A 10941-nucleotide genomic window follows, 5' to 3' on the forward strand; every position below is an offset into this window, starting at 1 on the left:
TACTTATTTTGATGGAACCAATACATACACTTCCTTACAGCATACCAAAAAAATGCAAGATTACTTTGAAAATTATGAGATAGATGATGATGATGTGAGAATGAAAATTTTTGTACAAAGTTTAACAGGTGAAGTAAGAACTTGGTTCAGAGCACTTGCTGCGAATTCTATACTTGACTCAGGCGCTCTTTATCAATCCTTCCTAAACAGATGGGAAAAGAAAAAATATCCTCTACACATTCTATCTGAATATGACACCATAAGGAGAGGCCCACAAGAAACTGTCTTGGATTATTGCACTAGATTCAACACTGTCTATAATGCCATTCCTCAAAATCTTAGACCTCCACCTGATCTAGCCTTAATCAAATTTTGGGATGGGTTTGATGCTGATATGGCATATCAATTAAGAGAAAGAGCCCCTGCAACCCTGGCAGATATGCAAAACATAGTTGTAAGTGTAGAGGCAAATTTGATTGCTAAAAGAAACCGGGCAAGAACTGAAAGAAGAACCACTTTTAAGGAAGAAACCTCATCATTTGAGCAAAAGCTAGATGCAATCATCAAGGGTATGGATAGAGTAGGGGACAGGGTGGAAACCATAGAAAGAAAATCATCATGGGAAGGTCAACCAAGCAATGTTAGAAACCAAAATCTTAGAAAAAATCAAAATCCTAATGTTGGGAGGACTGATCCGGACCAGCACATTAGGCCTCCTTTCCAAGAAAATTATGTTGAGGCCTCAACATCTAGTGAACCAACTGAGGAGCCTCACATCAACCTAATGGGTTTAGACAGTGAACATCAGGTCTTTTTAACACAAGAAGATCAGGAGGTTTATAATGACAATCAATTCCACACTAAGTCAGGAGAATCATTTGATTTCAGAGAAGGTTATGATGCAGTTGTTTATGAGGTACACAAACACTATAAACTAAGGGCTAGAACGATAGATGTACCTGAACCTCTTAAACCAAGGGACAGTAAGTAGCCAAAAAAGTCCAATGACAAGACTGCTCTTCCACAATCAGCTGGCAATTCAAACCCACACACCACAGAAGTCACTGTGGAGGATATCTCAGAACAACAGACCCCTGAAAACCAGCCAGCCCCACTCCATCCCGCAAAGGCAAGGGCAGATACCACTCCGGGAATTAATCATGATACCAGTTTCATTCAAAATCATGCCAACTATGAGAAAAAGACCACTGATAACCCAGCTGAAAAAGAAAAACCTGCTGCAATTAATGCCAAGATTCAAATAGAAAAGCCTTTTAACTTGGAAACATAAATAAGTAAGCTGAAGATATCAGTCCCTCTTTCGGAATTGGCCAAACATGAAGTATACAGACATCAGATTAACAAGTCACTCCAAGTATCAGACAATAAAGATGCGGTGAATGTCCTAGATGATCAACCAGAGTTACTGTTTGGCCCTGAGGTTAATGGAAAAATAGAAAATGGAGGAGTTCCACCCTTCTATGTCAGTTTAAACATTCATGATAAGGTCCTACACAATGCAATGTTTGATTCTGGGGCCTCACACAACTTAATTCCCAAATCTGTAATGGAAAAACTCGACTTAGACATCACAAGACCTTATAAAGATCTATTCTCATTTGATTCAAGCCAAGTCAAGTGCTTAGGATTGATTAAAGACTTATGTGTCTCCCTGGTCCAATACCCAACCAAGAAAATATTGATGGATGTAGTAGTGGCTGACATACCTCCTAAGTATGGTATGCTCTTATCCAGATCCTGGGGGGCCAAACTCCAAGGATCCTTGCAGTTAGACATGTCCTATGCTACCATTTCAGTCTTTGGGCAGCCAAAGAGATTATATCGTGATACATTGATGAAATATGTGGTAAGCAGTCAAGAGAAGCCCCAAAACTTCCCAATCTACTCAATACACTCTGACATGGATTCATTTATTCTCTATAATGCTGACATCTGCAACAAAGTTTATTCTGAACTAGTAATGGCAGCAGAGACAGAGGAATTAAATGAACAATTTGCCCCCCAACACCAAAACACTTTAGGCACAACTGATATAAAGAAGGAGTATGATGTATCAAGCAACTTTCAAGGAAAAAATCTGCCCATGATACAATTTTCTAAAGACCTTAATCCAAATATTGATCATGAAACCTTATGGTACTTAGAATTTGATGGTTCTGTAAACAAGTTAGGAGCTGGAGCAGGAGTCTGGATTCATAATATGCACAATGACCAGGCTGAGGGTCATGCATATAGATTAAACTTTCGGTGCATAAACAATATGGCTGAGTATGAGGCCCTGTTGTTAGGTCTGAAACTCATAAAAAATTTGGGTGCAACCAAAGTTTCAATCTTAGGAGATTCAGATCTGATCATACAACAAATGAAAGGAAACTTTACCACGAATGATCTAAGGTTGAGAGCATATAAGGGAGCAGCTATACAGGTACTTGATACCTTTTCACAATCACAATTGACTAAAATTTCTAGAGAACTCAATCTACATGCTCACAGCTTGGCAACCTTTGCCAGCACTTGCAAGCTGCCCTTCAAACCCAATCATACTTTTACTGTTGAAATCAAACATAGACCTGCAGTTCCGGACAACATTAAGAATTGGCAAGTCTTTGACAGTGACACTCAGATAAACAACTTCCTCACTCTAAAAGAGTAATTCTCTGGCATTAACATTGACTCAATCACTGGAGATGATCAACAACAGACACACACTATTACACAGAAAATATCAGCTGAAACAGCTAATCTAGTTTTGCATCCTACCACCTTTAACAGCGAAACCATACAAAAGTTGAAGCAGATAGATGGAGATGAACTGGCCGAAACAGAAGCAGAGGTAATTGAGCTAAAAGATAATTTTCTGCCCACAGGTTTAACCCCTCTGGAGGATCTGTTTGATTCAAATGATATCTCAAGAAAACCAAAAATGCAACCACTGAATGCTGAAATTGAAGATTGTAACATTGGGACTACAGAGGATCCCAAAATGATAAATTTATCTAAAGCATTACCACCTGAGCGGAAATTGAAATACATTGAGTTGTTTAAAGAGTTCCAAGATGTCTTTGCGTGGAGCTATGAGGACCTCAAATCTTATGATACCACAGTTATCCAACACACTATACCTTTAAAAGAAAACCAAAAGCCTTTTAAAAAAAAACTTAGAAGAGTGAACCCGGTGCTCCTTCCCCTCATTGAAAAAGAGGTGAAGCGTATGTATCAAGCAGGAATCATTGCTCCAATCAGGTTCTCAGAATGGATTTCAAACCTAGTGCCTACTAGGAAAAAGACAGGAGAAATCAGACTATGTGTTGACCTAAGAAATTTGAACAAAGTCTCTCTCAAAGACCATTACCCCTTACCAAAAATGGATCATATCCTGCAAAGGGTAGTGGGAGCCTCTAGGATCTCATTATTAGATGGTTTCTCTGGATTCAATCAGATTCTAGTACACCCGAATGATCAAGGCAAAACTGCCTTCACAACACCCTGGGGAACTTTCAAATATGTCAAAATGCCTTTCGGGGTTAAGAATGCAGGGGCTACCTTCCAAAGAGCAATGGATATAGCCTTTTCTAAGGAAATTCATGATTTTCTAGTGGTCTATCTGGATGATCTTACTGCCTTCTCAAAATCAGACCAAGAACACTTAGAACACTTGACGCAGGTTTTCACAATTTGTAGAAGATATGGCATATCTTTAAACCCAAAGAAATCATTGTTTGGGCTAGAGGAAGGTAAACTCCTAGGGCATATAATCTCAAAAGATGGTATTAGGATTGACCCAGACAGAATTCAAGCTATCCTACAAGTACCACATCCAAGAAACATCAAAGAACTACAAAGCTTTCTAGGAAAAATCAACTTCTTGAGAAGGTTCATTCCCAATTTGGCTGAGCTCACAAGACTGTTAAACAATATGCTGAAAAGGGACTCCAAGGTCAAATGGACCATGGAAGCTAGACAAGCCTTTGAGGATATAAAAAGAGCATTGAAAAACACACCAGTCCTAACAAGCCCTAGATTTGATAAAGATTTCATCATTTTTTCTTTTGCATCTGAGCATACAATTGTTGTTGTTCTGCTACAAAAAGATGACCAAGGCTGTGAAAAACCTATTGAATTTTTTAGCAGAGCCCTTAGGGATGCCCCCTTGAAATATCAGATTATGGAAAAACAAGCCTATGCATTGGTAAAAGCAATCAAAGACTTTAGAATCTATATCCTATACTCCCACATCGTTTCCTATGTCCCAAATTCAGTAGTGAAGGACATTTTGACCCAAGAAGGAATTGAAGGTAGGAGAGGCAAATGGATTGCCAAAATCTTAGAGTATGACATGGAAATCAAGCCTACCAAACTGATAAAAGGACAAGGTCTAGCCAAGCTGATGGCTGAAACAAATTTCCAAGCCCTTGACATTAATGAATTGGACAATGAACATGAGATGGCGAATCCACAGATCAACCAAGCCTTTATGCAATCCCCCTGATATACTGATATATGTTTTGTATTGTTAAACCTGCAAGCTCCTCCAGGGTTTTCCAGAACTAAGAAAAGGTTCTTGAAAATGAAAGCATCAAAATTTTGTATTATTGACAGTGTTTTGTTTTGGAGAAATGATGAAGGAATATTACTTAATTTCTTAACACTTGGATGAAACTGACAATGTCCTCAAAGAATTTCATGCAGGTGACTGTGGAGGACACTTATACTGGAAATCCATAGCTAATAAAATAATAAGGGCTGGATTTTATTGGCCCTCCTTGTTTACTGATGTAAAGAAATTTGTAATGTCTTGTCACAAATGTCAAATTTTTGAAGGTAAGAGAAAGCTGCTGCCTTTACCACTCAAACCTATTTCAACTGAGAGACCATTCCAGCAATGGGGTTTAGACTTTATTGGTGAAATTCATCCCCCATCCTCTGGCCAGCATAGGTGGATTCTGACTGCTACAGACTATTTCACCAAATGGATAGAGGTTGTCCCTTGTAGGCAAGCCAATGACTCCATTATCATACAATTTCTAGAAACCAACATCATGTCCAGGTTTGGCTGTCCAGATAAAATTATCACAGACAATGTTGCCGCTTTCAAGTCCAAAAAAATGATCAATTTCTGTCACAAGTATCATATGACCCTAGGTCATTCCACTGCTTACTATCCTCAAGGTAATGGCCTAGCTGAGTCTTCTAATAAAAGCCTCATCAACATCATCAAGAAAGTTTTGGAAGAAAACAAAAAGAATTGGCATAAGAAGTTAGTGAATGCACTGTGGGCAGATAGATTGACCACTAAGAGATCCATTGGTTCAAGTCCATATGAACTAGTTTATGGAATGGAAGCAAGGTTCCCTTCATCTTTAGGTGATCCGGTAATCAAGTTGTTGCAAGAAATACAAACTGAGCCAAATGACATTCAAAGAAGGATCAATCAGACAATTCACCTACAACAAACAAGAGAGGAAGTTTATAAAAGAACCCAAGTACTGCAAGAAAAGCTCAAAAGAATATTTGGGAAGCACTCAGACAAGCAGGGTAACAACAGTGTTGTAATTTCATAGCAGATCAAATCAATGACTATTGCATGCAAATTTCATAAATTCAGATGTACAGTCTTTAACAAATGGAAAGGTTAAACTGCAAAAGGGTAAAAAAAGAAGGCAATCTGACCTGCTGATCTTGACTTTTCATCTGGAAAAGTCATCCCCAAGTGGAGGCACTGTTAGCCTACTATACCAATAGGGTTTCATATTTCATGATTGACAGTGGAAGTGCTAAAAATGTTCATCTTTGGTGATACAAAGGTTCCATTTTTGTGAACAAAGCAAAAACTTAAAAAATGTAAAGAGGGTATGCCTTAAAAGAATAATCAAAAGGCAAGAAAATGAGCTGGTGAAAAGAAAAAATAATTGAAATGAACCCCAAAGAAAGACCAGGAATGTGGCCAATCAAAATGCCACTGTTGTCTTGATGGATGGCTCAACAGTTCAAACTGGGCCATGCCATGTTTTGAATTGCCTGTTTTAGAGTAAGGAATGAGTACCTGTTCAAACAGTTCAAGCTTGACAGATGACTAGCTGGATAGAGAAAGGAAGGATCCCAGTAGCTTAATCTCGGCCCTTGGAAGATATAAGGGTAGATTTAGATAGGAGGGAAGCAAAAAGAAAAGAGCATATGACAGTTTGCAAGTCTAAGTGCACCCTCCTTGAAGTAACAAAAAATGCTAGGTATTAAGTTGGGTAGGTAGCCAGAAGTTGCAGAATCCTAATCCTATTCAGTTTTGGCCTTGATCAAGAAGGCACATCTTAACAATTGCAGAGGTATCTATGCAACATTTTGAAGGCAAAGTATAGAAGCATGACTAACTCCCCCTGTTTTCCCCCAAAGACTCTCTTTCTAACATCCCCTAGAGAACTTTAGGACTTTCCTAAATAGTCATCCTGGTATTTCTCCTTGGAAAAATTCATGACAGGTTTTCACTTTCTTTGCCAAAAAGAAGCCACATTTCTTGTGTAAAAACATTCCCCATCTACTTCTAAAAATCTAGGTTTACTCACTAAACTTAGTTCTCTATTCCTCACTTTCAATCTTCCATATCTCCCATCCATATTAACTACTAACCTTATTATTTAACTCCCTATGTTCCCCTTTTCCCTATTAATATATCACTTTTGTATTGAAAACCCCAAAAAATGTATATTCCCCCCCCTAGGCAATATAGCCTTAAAGTCCTAAAAGGGCTGGAGCAAAGGAACTAAGCGCAAAAGACAAAAGAGCGCTAAAGACCTATTTTGGGATTAAATCAATATCTGATTGATTTAACAGCCCTAAAAGCACGTTTTACAAATAAATACCAACAAATCCATTTGTCCTAAAAACATTACAAAACCCAAAATCCGTCGATAACCAAAGTTTTACCCTGGCGCGCCTTTCTAGAAATATTATTTTTTATTCTCTGCGCTCCGCCATATCGACCCATCACCTCTATGCCCCGTCGACCATCGAATCCGGGCCCTCTGATCCGACGGCTCTTTGCAATATCAGACCACCCCCAATGCCTGAACGTTAGCGCCCGAAATTGTCAGAAGGGTGACGTCAGGCCTCGGACGCGTGTTGCTCCTCGATTTTGTCGGGCGGCCTCCCGCCAAAACCACACCCATACCATGAGTGGTCTGATATTACCGCTTACCGCCCTCCTATTTCCGCCATACGTCACCCCCACGTCATTGCCGCTTCAACATCACATTAGCGCCCGATCCGCCATTGCTCCGAGCTGTCTGCCATGTCATCTGTCCACGTAGAGCTGCTCACCGGCCGCCACGTCATCATTCCGTACATGACCCCACCTATGACGTCATGCTGACGTCATCTGACAAAAGGCACCAAAGGCCAAATTTTCCCTATTTTGCCCAAAAAAGTCGTTTTTTCGCATTATTTGCAAAAAGACCACAGTGCCTCCTGCATGAGTTTTACGACGTTTCCGCCGCCAACCTTCAGAAATTGATTCCAAAGCCGTTGCTGCCCAGAATTCCGCTTGGATAAGCCTTCTCTCAGCGCGCTGCAACCAGGTATTTACCATCTCCTTCTGCAACCTGGTTCCTTTGGTTCTTCCACTGTAAAAAAACACCAAACTGCCGTTTTTCCTGAACTTCAAGCTCCCACACTCTGCAAGTGATTAATTTCGTCTTGACAGCCAATTACACCTCATTTACACCAGGGCTACCCTGTTTTCCACTGCAAATCCTTTTTTTTCATCTGAATCCGCTGCGCAAGTGTTGCATTTGCCCATAATTCTAGTGGTTCTGCTGAAAAGCATAAGAAACATGGAGACCCCAGTGGCATTAAACATTGCACCATTGAATGCCCCACATAAGGACCTGGAATGGCTAGCCCTTGCAGACAGAGATTATCAGATGAGAGACACTGTAGAGCTGTGTAACAAATACCACATAGAAACAGTTTGTGAATTAAGGAAGAGACACAGAGATGGTACAGACCTCCTGGGAATCTGGAAATCCCATTTGCCAATCTACTATCTCCCTCAGGTCAATGAGTTCCCTGACTTGATCCACCAGTGCTGCACAAACTATGACCCCAATCAAAGGGCTGTTCTGAGTCCTTAAGGCTCTATCTTATTCCATATCACTCCTGAAGCCATCAACCAAATGCTACAGTTTCAACCAACAAAGCCACTGGTTCCTCTTACTATGCAGCTTTTACTAGAGCAGGGTGCCAAGCTCTCCAACTCCCAAATTACAAGAATTGGCCAATTGTTTATGCTTCCAGATTACCAGCCCCGATAGCCTCCCCCTTATTTGCATGTCTGGTTCAATGACATAGGGAGACTGCTTGTAGACATGATATCCTCTATCCTGGGGTTCAAAACCAGTGATTTTTTGGATGAGACAACATTGGTAGTGCTATCCATTTTTACCCCAGGACACCCCCCTGCTGTCCAGTATGACTATGCTACATTTATAGCCAACAAAATTCATGAACAGTTCATGAACTTGGAGAGAGAGAGGGTATTCAAATACACCTCCTATATACATCATCTGCTATTGTACAATCAGCCTGATAGCTTTCCTCCTTTCCTCAAGAAACTAGATGCAAAGGGAAACAGAAGATCTGTAATGTTCTGGACATCAGTCTTCCATCATATTCATTACTCACCATAAAATTACTATGAGTTTATTGACCTCTTCATACATCCAGCCTTGTCACTGCTGCAGAGTTCCCCTCGTCCTAGACTCACTGATGATATGCAGAAAATCCTCCAGCTCTCTAAGAACTATAGCATTGGAGATTGGTACTTTTACCAAGACAACATAGTGATCAGATTATATGGCTGTGAGCTAGCACCATACAGGCTACCAAAGTATGTTCCCATGAGAATTTTTGCACTAGAATACTTTAGGCAGTTTGGCAATGCAGATATGATTCACTTCTATAGCATAAACAAGAAAGCACAGTTGAAAATTAAGCATCAATTGGGTCCATTTATCTTTAGTAAGAGGGAAGAAGCTTGGGAAGAGGCAGACAAAATGCTAAAGGGCCTCCTCCTCAAGACAAGCTTCTATTGGGCACCCTATGACCCTAACCATTTCATAAGCCTCAGAAGAATCAAGTATAGGCTTGCCACTTATGATCATTTTAGCATTCCAGAAATTGAAAAACATGCTAACCAACTAGAATGGAGGGAAGGCACCTTAGTGGAGGATTATTCTGAAGAAGAATTAGCAGAAACAATGATTAAAACTTTAGAAAAGGCAGTTGAATTGGAATATTTTGGACAGGTTTGGTCTTCAGGCCCTCAGCATCTTGGATAAGCTGCCTCTTCATCCACCGTTCCCCAGTAGCCTACCAAAACAACTGATCAAGTAGCAGACATGGCTAAAGGCAAAACAGTGCAGCAAGAAGAGTCACCTCCAAATGTGGAACAACAAGTAGAGCAACAGGAATGTACAGCAAAGGGACCTGCCTCTAGAGATTAGCAAACACAAGAGAAAATCCCTCCGAGACAAGAGGTAACAGTTGAATCCTCAGTATTACAAACACCTGGTAATGACGAAAGAACAAGGAAAAGAGATAGGCAAGAGGACACTCCTCTTACTACAACGGACCAGCAAGGTGAAAAAAGACAGAGGCTAAATCCTTTTTCAGAGGAAGAATTACCAGAGAGACCAATTGATAATATGCCCCCTCCTAGCATTGAAACATCGGCCAGCTCCTTACAACAAGGATAAGACATGCCACCTGGGGCAGAGGTGAGCTATTCAAGGCAGCGATCTAAGGCAGACTCTAGCATCAAGCAGCAGTTCATAGATATCAAGAAAAGGAATGAGCCCCTCAAACACCAAATCTACAGCCAACTCTTGAAAATGGCACCAACTAATCAGCAACGATTAATGTCTGCTTATGACATTCAAGAACAAAAAATGACTCTGATTCATTTCAGGCCTACTATGCAGCAACCTCAAACAGCTGCCGATTATATCAGAAGTAATCTGGAAATTTTTGCTAAAGACATCCACCCCTTGGATCAGATTGAGCTACACAGGAAAACCGGGGAGATGCTTTATTCCACTTTAGCTGATAAAACCCTACTCGCACACCAATTACAAAATTCTTTACACAATACTATTGCCCAGCTTGAATTAGAAAAAACATCATCTCAAGCCAAGGACAATAGAATCAAGTCCTTGGAAGAGATCATTATAGAGTTGGGTCATGATCCAAAGGACCCCAAGGGTGTACAGGCATTATTAAATAAAAGAGATGAAGACATAGCAGCTATGAGAAAGCATATCAAGCTGCCAACTTCCCTTCACCCTCAAACTGGAGAGGTGGGAGAGCAAAAGAAGGATCAGGATGTGGTTGCTTTACTCCTGAGTTTATACAAAAGATTGATGGAAACAGAGAGTGCATTGGAGGTAGCATTGAAAACAAAACAAGCTGAATTACCATTGCAGCCAGCACAGACATCTGCAGCAGCTCCTCCAACGGGACAAACATCAGAGGCAGGCCCTTCAATATCACCACCAGCTACAGGAGTATCAGCACCAGCAACAGCACCAGATGAGGGACCCAGCCCAAGCATGCAGAACATGATGAAGGAGCTTGAGGCTTTAGAAGCACAGATGGCTGAGCTACAAGAGACCAAGGATAAATTGGCTACTATTGAAGAAAAGTATGATAAATCAAAGCAGAGTGTAGCTGAAAAAACAAGAGAGGTAAGGGCTCTTGAGAAGAAAATAAAGCAACTGGAGAAAGATCTCTCTCTTGATAAGGTTGTAGTTGAAATCAAGAAAATCTTGTGGGCAAATATTGGTCAATCTATTACAGACCAGTGGCAATATATTGAAACTATCCATGAAGATATGGATCTGATAGGCAGGGCCCAAAAAGAAAGTCAAAGAG

General features: G+C 40.5%; 1 pseudogene; it reads right to left on the reverse strand.

Annotated features, from left to right (window-relative positions):
- The window catches only part of LOC149202520 (uncharacterized), a 44643-nt pseudogene extending 34013 nt beyond the window's left edge, over positions 1-10630 (reverse strand).
- Positions 10631-10941: the final 311 nt, after the last annotated feature.

This window comes from Pinus tabuliformis, chromosome 2_1 (assembly GCF_031772625.1).
Source record: "Pinus tabuliformis cultivar Carrire ecotype Pingquan chromosome 2_1, CPIR1, whole genome shotgun sequence".
NCBI classification, from domain to species: Eukaryota; Viridiplantae; Streptophyta; class Pinopsida; order Pinales; family Pinaceae; genus Pinus; species Pinus tabuliformis.